Source organism: Sparus aurata, chromosome 22 (genome assembly GCF_900880675.1).
Source record: "Sparus aurata chromosome 22, fSpaAur1.1, whole genome shotgun sequence".
NCBI lineage: Eukaryota > Metazoa > Chordata > Actinopteri > Spariformes > Sparidae > Sparus > Sparus aurata.
The window spans coordinates 2,557,089-2,574,752 of record NC_044208.1 but is presented as its reverse complement, the minus strand read 5'-3'; the positions used below and the strand labels follow the sequence as shown (position 1 = coordinate 2,574,752).

General features: G+C 45.4%; 1 protein-coding gene and 1 pseudogene across 3 annotated transcripts in view; both read right to left on the bottom strand.

Moving 5' to 3' along the window:
* The window catches only part of ankrd6b (ankyrin repeat domain 6b), a 188,744-nt gene that overhangs the window by 134,104 nt on the left and 36,976 nt on the right, over positions 1–17,664 (bottom strand). The window contains exon 2 of one of the 3 annotated variants that reach the window (XM_030404994.1): positions 14,268–14,356. The exons of the other annotated variants lie outside the window; for them this stretch is intronic. The gene's annotated coding sequence lies outside the window, so the exon portion shown is untranslated. The remainder of the gene's footprint in view (positions 1–14,267; positions 14,357–17,664) is intronic. 3 annotated transcript variants of the gene reach the window in all.
* LOC115574564 (uncharacterized) lies at positions 5,108–7,505 on the bottom strand (annotated as a pseudogene).

Below are 17,664 nucleotides of genomic sequence, written 5' to 3'. Positions count from 1 at the left end.
AGCGCCAGAATGATCGACCACCAGGCCTATTATTGTCCGTTTCCTGCAGTGGGACGTGAAACAGAAAGTGCTACACACTGCTTGGGCGAAGAGAGTTATTAATTACCAGGGATCATGGATCTTTTTTGATCATGACTTCTCCGCAAAAGTGCGCCAGGAGAGGAATCTCTACGTGCCCATCAAAAAGCAGCTTAAAGAGAAACAGCTGAAATCACATGTGATTTCTCCATCTAAGCTTAAAGTGTTCACCCGAAACGGCATTCAACTCAACGCTACTGCCAGTGAAGCAAGACAGGCTCTCCTGCAGGACGGCATCATCAGCGGAGACCAGCAGCACCAGGCGCAACCGGCTCAGGTGGACCCAGCTGCTCCCTGTGGAGGATGGACAACGCAGAACTCAAGATCCCAAAGAAAGCATTAAAAAAAAAAAGAAAAAAGCAACAGAAGGTCGACTCTATGTTCCAAGCTCTGGCAAGTAACTAGCCAATAAACTGATCAAAATGTTTAATTAAGTTAAAGCAATTGAGAATAGTCCCATATGGGTTAATTTGTGTTGGTTATTATATGGAGCAGCCCTCCTCGATTCTCTTTTGACTTTCACTTCACCTTAAATGTCTAAATATTAAATTACTACGGCTTAAAATACATTCTCAAGCCAGTTTAAGAGCAATAGGCTTTAAGTGCTATATCTACATGTATATTGGGCTAAATCCCCCAGGTTGCAGCTATAGAAATATTTGTTCCCTAGGTATAATTTACATTGACTTATGAGGGGGACCGCGGGAGTTTTTGGTGGTGCATATTAGATGACATCACCATATTACCTAAGGTATCACTCTCATAGTTTGGGTATGAGAGGTAGGGGTGGGATGTTTTTTTTATTTTTATTTATCTATTTATTTATTTTCTCTGTTGTCTTCCCTTTTATGTATCTGTGTTGTTATGGGTTGGCTTCTTGTGTTAAAAATATTAGTAACACTTAACAATGAATAGAGGAAATATAATAAATCTTATGACATGGAACATTAGAGGTATTTAACAGCCATGATCAAAAGGAAAAAAAATTTGAATTTTGCTAGAAGTCAAAATACCAAATACTATTCCTGCAAGAAACACATTTATCCCAACAAGAAGCAGCGAAACTGATTAGAGATTTGGTTGGTCAAATTTCTTACAGTACTTACAACACTAAAAGTAGAGGAGTGATTACCTTGTTTCACAAAAACTTGAACTTTACCATCTCACAAAATATTGCAGATGCTTCTGGGAGATATGTTATTACTATTGGTGAACTTAACAATGAACAGGTGGCATTTGTCAATGTATATGCTCCTCCTAGCTCTGATGGTTCAGTATTCCATGAAATTAACAACCATATTTCTATGTTGGGAGACATACCTCTTGTGATGGGGGGAGATTATAACACTGTTTTGGACAATATAATTGACAAATCACCCTCAGCTGTAAGTAGACACCACAGTAAGGCTGAAATGGCGCTGAAAACTCTGATCAAAGACCAAGCACTAGTGGATATATGGCGACTAACACACCCGAAAAAGGAAAACTTTATGTTCTACTCGATACCCCATAATTCACACTCTAGATTGGATTCTTTCCTTGTGAATAAGCCTTGGGTAGAAAGTACCCTGTCCTGTAATATAGGCAGTCGTCATATTTCTGACCACAGCCCAGTAGAACTTGCTGTTCTTCTCCCTCAAAAATCTAGGCAGCGCTTTAATTGGCGCCTATATGGTAGCACTCTACAGGATGAAGAACTGTGCAGGTTCATTGGCACTGAAATTGACAACTACCTTGAATCCAATATGGGCTCAGTGTCCTCTCCAAGTATATTGTGGAAAGCTTTAAAAGTTTATATAAGAGGGCAGATAATGGGATATCAATCCCGGAAGAAAAAACAAAAAGAGAATCAACTGAAACTTGAAGCTCTATCAAAAATAGCTGAGACTGATTTGTATAAGAATCCCACAACAGAGAATATTAGCAGAGTGTCTGGCATAAATTTCAGCCTAACTGTCTATACACCACTGAGGCTGAATTTGCACTTCTTAGAACACAAGCCACATTTTATGAAAATGGAGAAAGAGCCTCTAAACTACTAGCATCAAGACTCAAAAAAGCTAAAACCCGCAATATAATAACTGCGGTGAAAGATAAATTTGGCAACCAAATTGTTAATGAATTGCAGATAAATGATATTTATAGGGAATATTTTGAGCAACTCTACCAATCGGATATAACAACTCCAAACCATGATAGTACTAATCAAAAGGCAGAGCTATTCCTCAACAATATCAATATTCCAACGATTGCTGACGAAGACCAAAAGAATTTAGAGCAGGAGATAACCAGTGAGGAAATTAACAGTGCTATCAGGCAAATGGCTGCTGGAAAATCACCTGGTATCGATGGTTTCCCAAAAGAATTTTATTTGGCGTTTCAAAATAAACTTACCCCTCTGTTGTTATCTCATTATAATGAAGTCGTCCAAAACGGCTTTTTCTCTCCATCTTCAAATACAGCATCAATCATTTTAATTCCTAAGAAAAATAAAGACCCCTTACTTTGCGAGAGTCAATGCCCTCTATCCATTTTGAATTGTGATATAAAGATTTTCGCTAAGGTGATATCAAATAGGCTTGAACAGATAATGAAACTGGTACATCCTGATCAAGTTGGGTTCATAAAGCAACGGTATGGTTCAGACAGTATAAGGTTTCTGAACATAAAATGGGCAAACCGAAATTCCCCCACTCCTTCCCTTGCATTGGCCTTAGATGCGGAGAAGGCCTTCGACAGGGTGGAGTGGGGGTACCTGTTCAAATCGCTTGAGAAATTTGGCTTTGGACCCTACTTAATTCACTGTGTAAGAAGCTTTGAGCTTTGAGCTTCATAGAGGTACTAGACAGGGGTGTCCCCTCTCTCCTCTGCTGTTTGTCCTAGCCCTTGAACCTCTTGCCATTGCTATAAGACAAAATGCTGACATTAAGGGAGTGACAATAGGAAATGAGGTCCACAAATTGTCATTATATGCTGATGACGTCATCCTGTTCCTCTCACAGCCCATTAAATCAATTAGGAGTGCTCTGCAAACTATTGACCAATTTTCATCCTTTTCTGGATATAAAGTAAATTGGTCCAAAACAGAGGCATTCCCCCTATCTGACTTAGCCTCTATGCCTGATGTAAGTGCATTTAATATCAGCATTCCTGAACATGGTATTAAATATCTTGGCATTAAATTTCCGCTGGTGATAAAAAATATACAAAAAATAAACTATGCAAGTATACTTGAAGACATGAAAATGCAGTTTGAGAGGTGGAAAGGACTTAAATGATCCCTTTGGGGTAAAATAACGTCTATAAAAATGACGGTGTACCCCAAATTGTTTTATCTTCTTAATATGCTGCCAATCCAAATACCCAATAACATTTATAATACAATCGATAAACTTACTAAAGTTTTCTTATGGAGTGGGAAAAGGGCACAGTTTAGTTTAGTAACTCTACAAACACCAAAGAGGAAAGGAGGATTTAATTTGCCTAATCTCCGGCTATACTATTGGGCTTTCACACTCCATAAGTTTTTAAGAACAGTCAGATCCCCCTATCCTAGACCATCATGGGCTAGTATTGAGCAACATTTTATGTCACCTGCCCTTCTGGAGAATGCTTTGCATATTAAACAGCAGAGAACAGATGAGCCCCATCCCTGTCTTAGTTATATTTACTCCATCTGGAGATCAATTCATAAACTCACTAAAGAACTTAAGGTTATTTACATAACCCCGGTTCTCTGAGTAATATGAGTGAGATGTCTCACTATGGGATGCACGCCCCTGCTGCAGCCCTCAGAAGCATTAATCTCATTACGCCAATCCTGATTGGCTGGTGAAACGAGAGCACGTCATTCAAGATAAGCACCTCTTCTCACTCGCCCAAGCAAGAAGGGTTGTCTGGTGAGACATCTCACTCATATTACTCAGAGAACCGGGGCTATGTAAATAACCTTAAGTTCTCTTTCATAATATTTCGCTCGATGTCTCACTATGGGATGCGGTAGCTCCCGTATTGCCAGACAAGCTTATCTCGCGTCCACCAACCTACAGGGAAAAATTACTCTGTTTCTATCTGGACTGCAAAACCGCGCGTGCCACGCACGGGGCGGAGACGTCCAGCATATAGAAACGGACAAAAGTGAGAGGCGAGGACCAACTCGCTGCAGCACAGATGTCCTGAACAGAGACTCCCCTGAATAAGGCCCAGGATGCGGCCAAACCCCGAGTCGAGTGCGCTCGCAGGCCCACAGGTGGCTGCAAACCCTGACTCGTATAGGCCAAAGCAATCGCCTCCACCACCCAGTGGGATAAGCGCTGCTTTGTGATGCTTATGAGGATTAGCCCAGGAGACAAACAGCTGATCGCTCCTCCTGAAACCATTCGTTCTGTCCATATAAGTGCGCACCGCACGTACTGGACACAACGCATGCGACCGCTGCTCTCCTGTTGAAGCAGCAAAAGCCACAAGGTCAATAGGAGAACATGAGTGCACTACCTTAGGCACAAAAGCCGGGTTGGGCTTCAAAATCATCCTTACATCCCCGGGAAGAGCTGAGCGCATGAAGGATGAACCGAAAGCACGTGGATGTCACTAACTTGTTTAGCCGAAGCCAGAGCCAGTAACAACACTGTCTTGAGAGACACGTGTTTCAAGTCTGCTCCCTCCAGTGGCTCAAAGGGAGGGCCTTTAAGCGCCTCCAGAACCACAGCCAGATCTCATGGTGGTACCAGTGGTCTGGACACGGGGAGAAGCCTGCGTGCTCCCTTCATGAAACGGCAAACCAGCGGGTGCTGGCTCGCAGTTTGCTTTCCAAACCCCACGTGACAGGTGGCGATTGCTGCCAAGTACACTTTAACCGTGGAGAAGGCTTTACGTTTGTCAATCAGATCCTGCAAGAATGACAATATCACTCCTACTGGACACTGAAAGGGAGTGTGGCCGTTTCTGTGACACCACCCCTCAAACACTCTCCACTTACAGTCATACAGAGACCTAGTGGAGGAGGCTCGAGCACTTTGTATGGTGGAAATCACACGCTGTGAGAGTCCCACAGCTGACAGGTTGAGCCACTCAGGGACCAAGCCCACAACGCCATGCGTTCTGGGTGCGGGTGGAAAAGCGTCCCTTCCCCCTGTGATAGCAGGTCCCGCCGCAGCCGGAGCTGCCAGGGCTGAGCGCACAGGAGCCGATATATCTCCGCCAGCCAGTGCATAGCAAGCCAATGCGGAGCTATCAAAATCAGTGCGTGGCCGTGTTCCCTCACTCTGGACAGAGTTGGGGGTATCAAGGCCAGGGGAGGGAACGCGTAAAGAAGCTTGTGCTGCCAGGCGTGCGCTAGTGCGTCTACGCCGAGGGGAGCATCCATGCTGCGCAGAGAGTAAAACAGCGCGCACTGCGCGTTTTCTCTCGACGCAAACAGATCCACCGCGGCCCGACCGTAACGGGCCCATATCTGTTCCACAATCTCTGGGTGTAGAGTCCACTCCCCGTATACTGGCGCCCCCCTGGACAACAGGTCCGCGCCTGTGTTCAGGGCTCCTGGGACGTGCGTCGCTCTCAGGGAGAGGAGACGGCCGCAGCTCCACAGGGTCAGTTTGCGTGCCAGCATGTGCAACTGACGGGAGCGTAATCCCCCTTGACGGTTGATATACGCCACCGTCGTTGTGTTGTCCGTCCTCACCAGGACATGATGGCCCATGAGAGACGGGAGGAAATGTTTCAGGGAGAAGAACACCGCTGACAGTTCCAGAAAATGTATGTGAGACCGCTGGAGGTCCACACTCCAGTAGCCCCTCACAGACCGGCCCTTGTGAATTCCGCCCCAGCCCGTCAGGCTAGCGTCCGTAGTGACCACCTTCCTGGACAGGACGGAGCCCATGGGCACCCCGTGTGTCAGAAATGACGGGACTCGCCAGTGGCGTAGCGCCCTGGCGCAGCCCGGTGTGACCAGCACTCTCCGTGCGCCATGACGCACGGGATCCAGTCCGCATGAGGCCACCCAAAGCTGGAATTCCCTCATGTGGAGCCAGCCTAGATGGACAACGAGGATGGCAGACGCCATCAGCCCGAGTAACCGAAGACACAATCTGAATTGAACGGACTTGCCTGGTTGAAAAAGCGCAAGCGTGCCCTGAAAGTTTTCACTCGTTCCGCTGAGAGGCGCGCCGTGAAAGTCACCGAGTCCAGGGATAATCCCAGAAAGATTACACCCTGCGCTGGAGACAGCATGCTCTTCTCCGCGTTTATCACGAAACCTAGATCGAATAGGTGTCGTATGAGAACACGCGTGTGTGCTCTGGCCTCCTGCTCCGACTGTGCCAGCAGCAGCCAGTCGTCCAGATATGTGGCCAAGCGGATGCCCTGCCGTCTCAGCGGGGCTATTGCCACTTCCGTGCACCGCACAAACACCCTCGGGGTCAGAGACAGGCCGAAAGGGAGCACGCGGTACTCGTAACAAATCCCCTGGAAAGCGATTCTCAGATACTTTCTGTAGGGAGGATATATCGGGATGTGGAAATACGCGTCTTTCAGATCGACAGAAGTGAACCAGTCGTTCTGTCGCACAAGGTGCAGCAGTGATGCGTGCGTAAGCATCCTGAACTTGTATTTCCTGAGATATTTGTTCAGAGCACGTAGATCCAGGATAGGGCGAATACCGCCCCCCCCCCCCGCTTGGGGACCAGAAAATACCTGGAGTAAAAACCGCTCTGACACTGTGTGGGAGGGACGACACAAATTGCTCCTTTGTTTAACAGTGAGAGGATTTCCTCCTGTAAAACGCGAGCTGACTCTCCCTGAGCCTGGGAGTGTATTATACTGGCGAATCGCGGAGGAACAGCGGCAAACTGCAGCCTGTATCCTCTCGAGATCGTCCGTAACACCCAGGGTGGAGCTGCGAGCGCGGCCCATCTCTCCCGTCTGAGGGAGAGAGTGGACACACAGCGCAGCTCCTCCACCGTGAGAGGCCCCAGCCGCGGTGCGGTGGCGCCATCTATTGGCGGAGCAGTGAAAACCCCCACCGGGCGGAGCGTTGCATTCTCGCCCCGGGGGACAGCGCGGCGGCGGGGACTTCACCGCCCCCGACCCGAGAAGGCCGCGACCTTCCGCCGAGGAGGGACAGAGGGTGTCGCCACCGCGCTGCTTATTTTGATAGTTTTGGCTTTCTTTATTAGCTGCGCCCTCGGCACTCGGCCTGGATGCGGCAGCGGGACACAATTTATTTTCTTTATGAAAACATGTGTGTGTATGCGTGCTTGTGGACATGAGAGAGGGGCAACCGCTGAACCCTCTGCTGTCAAATCTCCGTCTCTCCCGGCTTGCTCTGGCACGGTCCGTGGCAGCTGGGAGATGGGGGCGTGGGGGGCCCTCAGGTGCACGCTTGAAAGCCAAACAGGTGGAGCTGGAGAATGGGGAACGTCCAGCTGCATCACCGGTGGAGAGAGGCGCGGTCAGGCGGCTCTCTTCTTCTTCCTGGCCTGGGCAGCTTGCGCGGGCTGTGCCGGTGGAGCTGCAGCCGAGGCCGAGGGCTTCTTAGACCAGCCGACCCGACCGGGCAGGGGAGGTGGGGCGGGCTGAGGCTTCGGCAGTTTAGGTATTTTAAACTGCGAGGCTTGAGAAGCAGCCTGCGCGAAGGTTTTTCGCTGTGCAGGCAGAGAAGGAGCTGGGGGCTTCAGAGGGAGACAGAGCTGGAGAGCTTCGTCTTCCTTCTTTTTGGCTTCACACCGCCGTTGCATCGAGGCCAACGTGGAACCAAAAATCCCCTCCGGGACAATGGGCATGTCCAGGACATCGTCCTTCTCTCTGTCTGACAGGTTAGCGAGGTTAAGCTACCGCGCTCGTTCCTGCAGAACCATAGTCCCCAGTGCTCTTCCTGTGGCCTGGACCGCGCAGCGTTGGACACGGAGACACAGGTCGGTGATGACCGGCATCTCCTCCCATGTGGCTGGGTCCTGAGTTTGCCCAAAATCCTTGCATAACTCTGCCTGGTAAGCCGTGAGCAGGGAGAGGACAGTGAGCGCTCTGGCCGAAAGTGCCGCCGCTTTGTACGCCTTTTCAGTCAGAGCTGACTGAAAACAGTCGGACTTGGATGGCAGGCTGGGGCTCCGGCTGCGGTTGAAGGTGCGCTGCAACGAGTGGCTCCATTGGAGGCATGCGGAGCAGACCCAGGCTCTCCATCGCTTCACAGTCGAGGGACGAGGCTCCGGGAATCGGGCTCCTGCTGCTGTAAGGGCGGTCTCGCCATGAGCGCGCTACCTCATCAAGCAGCTCTGGGAAGACTGGGAGAAGTTGCTTCGTTGCACTCTTGGCCAAGGGCAATTTCTTCCCCTCGTAGCGGGATCTGGTGGTCTCAGCTACGACAGCGGGCCAGGGGATGGCCAGCCGGGCAGCGGCAGCTGGCGCTAGCCTCCGGCGTCGCCACCGCAACGACCCCCATCTCCTCTCCGGCTTCGACGGCGGTGCCGTCGGAAGGGAAATAGGGGTCATGTCCAGACAAGCTAGCTTGGCGGGCTAGCCGTCTGCGGAGACTCTTGATAGTGAACACCACACAGTGTTGACAAGAGCCGGGGACATCGATAGCTAGCCGGGCGTGTTCCAGCCCCAGGCAGCTTGAGCAGACCTGGTGTGGATCCTTACTCGATATCTTATTCCCGCAACGACAGAGTCGGGCTACAGAGTCTCCGTGCCCTCTGGTGTGAGGGGTTCTAGCCTCCATTCCTCGCGAGCTGGTGTGCAGGCAGGGAATCGAGGCAGTTAGCTGGTGTGCTAACTGTGAAGAAGTCGAGAGATTAGCTGGTGTGCTAATTCTCGGCGCTCGAACTGCCGTGATGGGGCGTCGAGGACAGTGCTAACCAAGCCGTGGAGAGCTAGGAAAGCACTGGGTTCGATCTGGTGTGACCGACGAAGCAGAAAATATCCAAAGCTAGCAGCACCCGGCGACAGAAGCTGAATAAGATCTGTCTGTGGACAGTTTAGCTAGCTAGCCCTGGACGTGAGATACGCTCCGAGTGAGAAGAGGTGTTTGAATGACGTGCTGTCGTCCGCCTGCGCTACTTAAGGTAGACGGGACTACCTGAGGAGGACGGACACGTTTCACCAGCCAATCAGGATTGACGTAACGAGATTAATGCTTCTGAGGGCTGCAGCAGGGGCGTGCATCCCATAGTGAGACATCGAGCGAAATATTATGAAAGAAAAACAGTGTTGCAGTCTTCATGGCTACCGATCTGGAACAACCCCTTGATAACTATTGGTAGAAAGACAATTCAATGGAAGGAGTTCCATAGAAGTGACATTAGAAAGGTTGCAGACCTGCATACTGGTGTGGAATTCAAATCATATTCAGAATTGAATACAGCAATCTCACCAAACCACTTAGCCTGGTGGAAATACTTTCAACTAAGAAGTGCTATTGTAACTTTAAGGAATAAATGTAAGGATCCTCCGAGGGCAACATATTGGGATAAATGTATATTGGGTAACGACCAATCTAAAATAAATACACCTTGGATATACAAAGAACTCATTGACAAAATAACATCAAACTTTAAAGCAACTAAGGCTCTGTGGAGTACAGACTTAGGTTGTGAAATAACTGAAGACGAATGGAATCAGATCTGGATCCGAGCACACACAGTATCTAAGGAGGTCTCACTAAAGTTAACACAACTCAAAACTGTGCATAGATATCATTGGACTCCTAGAACGCTACACAGAACTGGCCTTAGACCAACTGGCTTGTGTTGGAGGTTCACAGCCCAAGAGGGGACCTACCTGCACATGGTCTGGGACTGTAGGTTAATCAAAAAATTCTGGACCGAGGTCTGCCAGTGTGTGAGCAAAATAACTGTAACTCCTGTAGAACCGGATCCTGCTGTCTGTCTTCTGGGTATTCTATCCAGGCTTACGAATCAGTCTAATAATAAATGGTTAGCAATAGCCTTCACAGTTGCACACAGAAGTTGTGTTATTTTGTCAATGGAAAACACTTCAGCTCCTACTATCCAAGACTGGTTCAATGTACTCACTAAAATAGCAAAACTGGAAAGAGTCATATACTCTTTTGTACTCGTTTGTAACACAAACTCTGTGGACAAATATGAAAAAATTTGGTGTTCTTTTCTATCTGCTATGGTTTGAGTGATAGTGACATGGATTTGGATTGGGAGTAACGTCGCGTTAAGTATGAAATGTGGTCTCTGCCAAGGTAGACCACACTGTGTGTATTTGGGGTTTACCAGCCTTGCCTAATTGTTTGACTATGTGAAGGTGTAGGATGCTGTATCAATGTATTATGAATTTTAGAATATGTATTTTTTTAAGGTATTTGTTACAAGAGCCTTTTTATTTCTATTATGGATTTACTTAACCGATTGTGTTTTCTCTTTTTGTTTCCTTTCTTTTTTTTTCCTTTTTTTTTGCTTTCTGGGGAGGTGGGTGGGTGGGTGGACATGAGATTGAGAATGTTTGGGGGATGATAAACTGTGAAGGCTGGGAAGGTATTTATTTATCTATTTATTTTTTGAATGATTTAGGAGCTGTATAAGATACTCCCTGTCCTCAACTTGCTCTGTCACTTTTGTTTTCCCTTCGAAACTCAATGTATATCCCCATCAAAAAAAAAAACTCAATAAAAAGAGATTATAAAAAAAAAAAAAGAACTGGGTTCTTAGCGGGGGGCTTTTAACTTTAAAGTAGCGACCGTTCCTACTAGCTTGCGCTACAACAACAAGCTAACACAACCAAACAGCTACAGAGACCAAGGAGACGCTAGCATCTCCTGGATCTCAGCGGCTGTCCAGTTGCTCATCTTAATGTCCGCGGATGAAATGATGGACTGAGTGCTGTGATCAGCTGTTTCCTGGTTTTAAAACTCCCTGGTTGTGGGTCGCACAACAATGCAGGCCATTGACACCTCCACCCATCTCATCCATGGCTGGCACATTTCCGCCTCGTTTTTAGATAGCAGGCGAGGCGGAAATAAGTGTACCCTCCGAGGCGGGAAATCAGCGACCAAAACAGACCCCCAATTTGCCGGCCTCTGTCTAAAACCGCGGACCGAGCCGCCAAAATGACGGGCAAATTGGCGGCTTGGTGCTCTGTCTTAAAACGGCTACAGTCACTGCGCCAAACTTTTAAAGAGAGTAACCACTAGTTTACAGCCCTGTGGAAGGGGCATAGTTGAAATTAATAACGATCAAGAACATGAGTCGCATGTTTATTTCCATCCATGTTTCGTTTCTCTTTTTTTTTTTTCTATTCTAATAATGAGCAATATCATTTTCACTAATTTTTTATTGTGTCCAAATGAATCCGGTTCAGAGATGTTTGTCACAGCAGACATTTCGACTTCTCATAGCGGCACAGCTGCAACTATTAATAACAACAATTTCTCAGCTCCAGAAATTATTGTGTATGGACTGCTTCCATATAGGTCTAATGTTCTCTATGTTATTTGGTCTACTGGATTTTTTTTTTAAAAACATACAAAAAAAAAACAATAAACGGAAAAAGGTTGAATTACAGCATAAGGGAGCGCATCTGCTATTGAGCCACTAAAATAGTAAGAGGCATTGTTTTCCCTGGTTGCTGTCCTAAGGTAACAGTGGAACAACTGGAATAACTGTTGGAAACTCTGCAAAAGAAAAAGAACCCTGCTGATGGAGAAGGCAAAAAGGTAAAGAGGTAGAGTGACAGAAATCGAGGTAAAACCAGTGTGAACTGTGAACATTGTCTCAATGAAGAGCACTGGTGTCAAAGTCTGTTCGCTCACAGATATGTTTCCCCTTACCACTGGGAATTGAGATGGTTCAAAACTGGAATACTTTCTACTAGATCAGTAAGTAACAAAACCTGCCTACTTTTAAATGAAACTGGTTGCTTTCATAGCACTGAGATCGGGGTTTCTAGGTCAAACTGGGATTCTTGTGGATGTGTTTTGCTCTGTTTCTCTGTTTAAAAACAATGTAATGTTAATTATCCAATATTTTGATTTTTTTAAACTTGAACCAACAAGAATATTACTGTGATGACGATGGTTCCCTAAGCTTAAGTATTCGTTTTACCCATACCACAATCTTCCCCAGACCCTAAACAATTGTAGCTAACCTAACTGAATCTCAACCATATTATACAACAGATATATTTTTCAACAGTGTGTTACAGTTTTTCAATTAATCAATATAACTGAGAGGTGTGTCTGATCAAGGGGCGCTTCTATGTAGTATGTCCTTAAATCATATTCTGTTGAATTTAAAGAAGCTGTTGCTATTTGTTGATGCCTTTGACAAAAATCATTTCCCCACGAGACTGTTGTAGTAAAAAGTCACCAGCCTGAGAGACAGAGGCTGTGAGAATGGATAGTGAGAGCTGAGGGGCGTGGATGTCTTTAGACAGCAGAGAAAAAATGGAACTGATGACATTATGGGATATCACGACAAAAGAATTTCCTGGAATGATGCTAACACTACAAAACAGTTGATTATGATTTTTAGAAAGGGTATGCACTTTGTAATCATTTATTTCCACAGGGGCGGTACAAACTGGTAACCTGAGATGAACAGAGGATGTGAGAGACAGTGAAAACAGAATTTCCAGCTCAACACAGATTGTACTGCTCCACTTTGCAGAGGAAGAGGCACGTCCCATCTGATCCCTGGAGTCTAATCTGTGATGACAGTCCCTCTAATGACTGTGTGTTTCATCACTGAAAACACGGCGGAGAATAAGATAACATGGTACAGATTATATCAACAAGACTGATATACAATGCCACAGGCAAATATGGCTAAATCCAGAAAAAGAAATGGATAATTTCCAAGTCATTAGTCCTTAATCTCAACTCAACCATAAAACATGGTTTTATGCAAATTAATTTCTACATTGGACAATGTTTAACGTCTGATGACTTAATACATGCAACCTTTTCTTGTGCACAAGTCTAAATACCAAAGATACCAAAATTAAATAAAGAACCCTTCTGTTGTCAGAAGACATGACAACATTTAAATGAAACTAACTAAATCCACCCGGAGTGGTAAAATAAAAAATCTTTTCTCAGTGAGGATGACAATTAGATTTGATGGCATTTTATATTTCAGTGATTAGACAAAAGACTAAGGCTCAATCCCATTTCTAATTTTTACCCCTACTCCTTATTTTAAAGTGCTCCTTTGCCCTTCAGATCAGAGTTATAAGGGATATTAGTATAACTCTCCCCTTTGAAGATGGACAACCCTTCCGGACCTCATACATCAGTTGTCAATGATGCCATTTACTTAGACACAAGACACAACCGGACAGTTCCATTATGCCGTCTTCAACTGTAGCAGTTTATCTTGCATAGCTGTGGCAATACTGGTATTACTATGCCTTTTTATAATTTATCTGATGAAGATAAAAAAACATGCCAGCTTGCATTTCATTCACAATGTCACACTATCAATGAAGTCATAAAATAAAAAAGAACACTGCTTGATAAATTGACAACTAGTGGTAATTTATAGGCTATCATTGGCAACCCATGCTCCTACACTGCCAGTCTGCACTGTTATTAGAGGAGCGGTACCAAGTGTAGGTGGGAAATACAACATTGAAACATGTCAAAAATGCAGAATTGTCATACACGAATCAGCAGTACCAATGTAATGTTAGCTAGATAGGGGGTTAACTACCTAGACATCCGTTTTTTGCTCAACAAAAGGAATCCATTGAAATGACAGGGAATTCTCATAACTCTCAGTTTGAAGGGTGCCTCTGAAAAACCTGCATTTGGAGGGCCATGTAGTCCTAACACTTCACCCTACTCCTCTATCCCAACAAGAATCAGTGTAGTTCTCCATACTGTTTGGGCTTACTGACTGGCCAATGGTATCAGGAGGGTTTTTTTCTACGGTTAGCTTACACAATACAATTGTAGATGAACTTAAGTTAAAAATGGTGTGGAGCCTACAGGGATTCCACAGGTATCAGCCCTTACAGACAATGAATACATCAGAACTAGGGCTGGGCGATATATCGAATATACTTGATGTATCGCGGCTTGTTCTCTGTGGGATGTAGAAAATGACTATATCGTTAATATTCGAGTATATATTCAATTGTCACGCAGTTGCTTTTAGTCGCGGGCACTGAACTACAGGTTTTTCTCACTCTCTCTTATCTCTCCGCACAGAGAGATAAAACAAACGTACCTAGTTACGTACACATTCTGTCGTGCGTGCCCATCATACGCCCGGCAGCATGTAGCAGCAGAGATCTCAGGCAGTGGCAGCAGCAGGTGCTATGAAAAATGGAGGGAGAATTAATTCCCAAGAAAAACAACTCAGGATCCATCCTCTGGCGGTGGTTTGGGTACAAGAGGGAGGACGTAAAGTATGCATGGATTAAAGTTCTCCGTCGCTACGACGGATTTCCGTCATTCAAACTTCACAGAGGCGACTTATGAGATCGATGTAGATCGGAGGAGAACAAGTGTTGGCTGATATTATTGACAGATTGTCACACTCTACAGCCAATGGTATCATTAACAGCGTGTGCGCGCCTGACCAATGACAGTGTAGTGACCCACACAGGGGGGGATCTAAACACGGAGCGGCGCTAAAGTTTAACTGCTTAGCTAGCAAGGACCCGTCACGCTGCTACGTTATCAATTTGTTTTTGAGTTTAGTCAACGTGTGAGAACTAGTCTGACACGGAGAGTCTCCTGTTGTGTGCTACATCTCTCTATAAAAGCAAATAACCTCTGTCTGTCTGTCTGTCTGTGTGTGTGTGTGTGTGTGTGTGTGTGTGTGTGTATTCCTCAAATATCTCTGCGGATCAGGATCAGACTGACCTGAGAGTTTCAACATGGCTGCTGTGTGGTTCAAGGGTGTGCTATTTCGCATTTGTTTGGACTGCAATGATACCGTTAACAAATTATTTCATAAATGCTTTACAAATTCCACGAGCATTGTCCACCGGAGCCAATCACTGCAGAGCCCACCGCAACCCCCCCACCTTAAGAAACAAGCAGATTTATACCTGCAGCGGCGCGAGCTGGACCGGGATTTTGCCGGCGGTTCGGTCCTGTTCTGTTCTGTGCATCTAAACTGACTGTTGTGGATTAATGAGATTAAACGAGTCCGGACCGAGTCTGCTCGGGTCTGAGGAGATCCGGAGACGCGCGGACAACAAAGTTGAATCGGAATCTGTGGATGTTCGTGTGTAGCTAGCGGCTAGCTAGCAGCTAGCCGCTAGCTACACGGCCCACCTCCCGAAGCGACGGACCGGAAGCATCGGCACGTCCAAAACCGGACCTAGGGTAAATAATGTCCGACACGCTTTTTTACGAACATTGCCGTCACGTTTGCTTTGTGTCTGGTGCAGGAAGAAACTGTAAAAACTGGCTTTTGTCACGAAAGTGTCCAAGCAGCAAGTTTGGTTGTTGAGGAAACGGAAGTTGTGGGAGGGACCTAGGCCTCATTTGGCCATCCATGAAAAAGCTCCTTAACCTCCCACTTTTTTATAGGAATACACTTTTCTTACGGGCACTGCACTAGTGTGTGAAATAACAACTATAGTCTGGACTTTGTCTGCAGTGTATCTGTGTAAACGACTTCAGCGTCTCTCCCTCCCCTCTGGCACCGTGAGTTACTATGGTTACAGGAACGTAAACCTGAAACTTTATAATAATCAATAAGAAGTTTTTGGTTAGTTTGACTGTACAAAATCATGAATGTAGCCTGATTGTAGCTCAATGCTGAAATCTTGTATTATAACATATAGAACAAATGTAAAGCCTCAGAGCTTCTTTGATTATTAACAGTATGTTAGTAATGACAGAAAGGTGATAACTCGCCATCAGACTGACAAGGCTGCAAAAGTTGCTGTTTGTATGATGTATTTTTATGTTAAACGATAAGAGGTTCACTTTAAACATTATTATTAATAATAATAATAATAATTAATGATAATGATGATGAGAAGAAGAAGTAGAAAAATAGCGTACTAATAAGGTTCCCTAGATGGTTGATTATTTGAAAGAGTAAATCTTGAGAGAAGCTTGGCAAAAAAAAGGCCCAGTTTGATTTCATAGATTGAAAATTACATTGAAAAGACAAAAAACATTTTAAGTGTGAATAGAACAGCTGTTCAGATCATCCTCCTGTAAAACACTGTTGGTCAAATATGTAAACGTGATGTCTGCATTAGAGAACATGGTGTGTGGTGAGGCTGTAACTCTTATCTTGTTTTTTAGCACATGTCAAGAAACGTGCCCTGTAAGATGTTTCACAAATTCTAAATTGGGAATATGACTTGGCTACAGCTTGAAAAAACATTTCAGTCAAAAGATTTTTTATGCTTTAATCCATGAAATCAGCATATATTAATGCAGTATGAACAATGTTTTTATGTAGACACATAGAATCATCATACTAACATGATTGTATGCATCAAAGTGTTAATTCAAGGCTAAGGGAAAATATCGAGATATATATCGTGTATCGTGACATGGCCTAAAAATATCGGCCATATCGCCCAGCCCTAATCAGAACCCACTCCAAAATTAGTATTCTCTGATGGAAGCCAGTGCACTGATAGAATCATGCAATCTGCAGAATGAAATGCAAGAATGACCTAAGGTGAGCATTTGACAAATGTCTCTGAAACATTTCCAAAAATGTTAAAATCAGACCACACAAACAGAAATGCCAAAGAATGCATGAAAAGCCTCAACCTCAGAAGGTCAATTCACTTGAGCTGAAAGGGATGCTAATTCACTATGGTAACATTTGAATGACTCCCTCCTGTCAGCTGAAAACTGAATAAGATTAGGCAAAGGGGGGAATTCTTTCCCCAACTACATTCCAGTTGATTCTCCAGAAGATCGTGTTCACTCAGAGACCCATGCACACAAAGCAGGCCCGGCAGTCACAGCGAGGCTCTTCACACGCAGCTAGGCAACAGGGCTTTTGTGCAAACTTTTGGAACTCAAGACTCTGTTCAAAAACAAGAAATGCCAAGCTCTTGCTTTTCACATGGCTCAGGGAGGCGGCCCAGGAGAATACTTATTAACTTGGTCCCTCCTGAAAAACAGTCTGCTTCTCATGCTGACACAATGCTCCATATCTGTGTTGTTTCTACAAGGAAAAAAGGGGAGATGGAGAGTATGTTTTTTGTAGGTTTGAAGCAATATTACAGTGAAATGACCAAGAAAAGAGGAAAATATAGTAGCATGTTGCGACCCCAGGTTGCATGAACATTTTCATACACATTCTCAAATTCCTCTAATTAAAAAACTCTGTCTTGTTAACTGTGTGTGTGTGTGTGTGATTGGCTGCAGGTGCGTTTGGCTGCGTGAACAGTGATGTGTCTAACCACGAATTTCCACTGTATAAGTGTCCGCTGCGTTACGGCTCAGTCCGGTTTTGCTCTGCTGTCTGGCAATCCCCACCGGTTGCATTTTGAGTCCGCCACGGCGCAGTACGGTAGACAGCTGGTGTTGCAAGGCAGAGGAGTTCCCGTGATAATCACATGATCACTCGCGACCGCAGTTATAGGTCTGTGTTATAAAAACAACAACACGAAGTGTTCCCGACCGAAGGATTA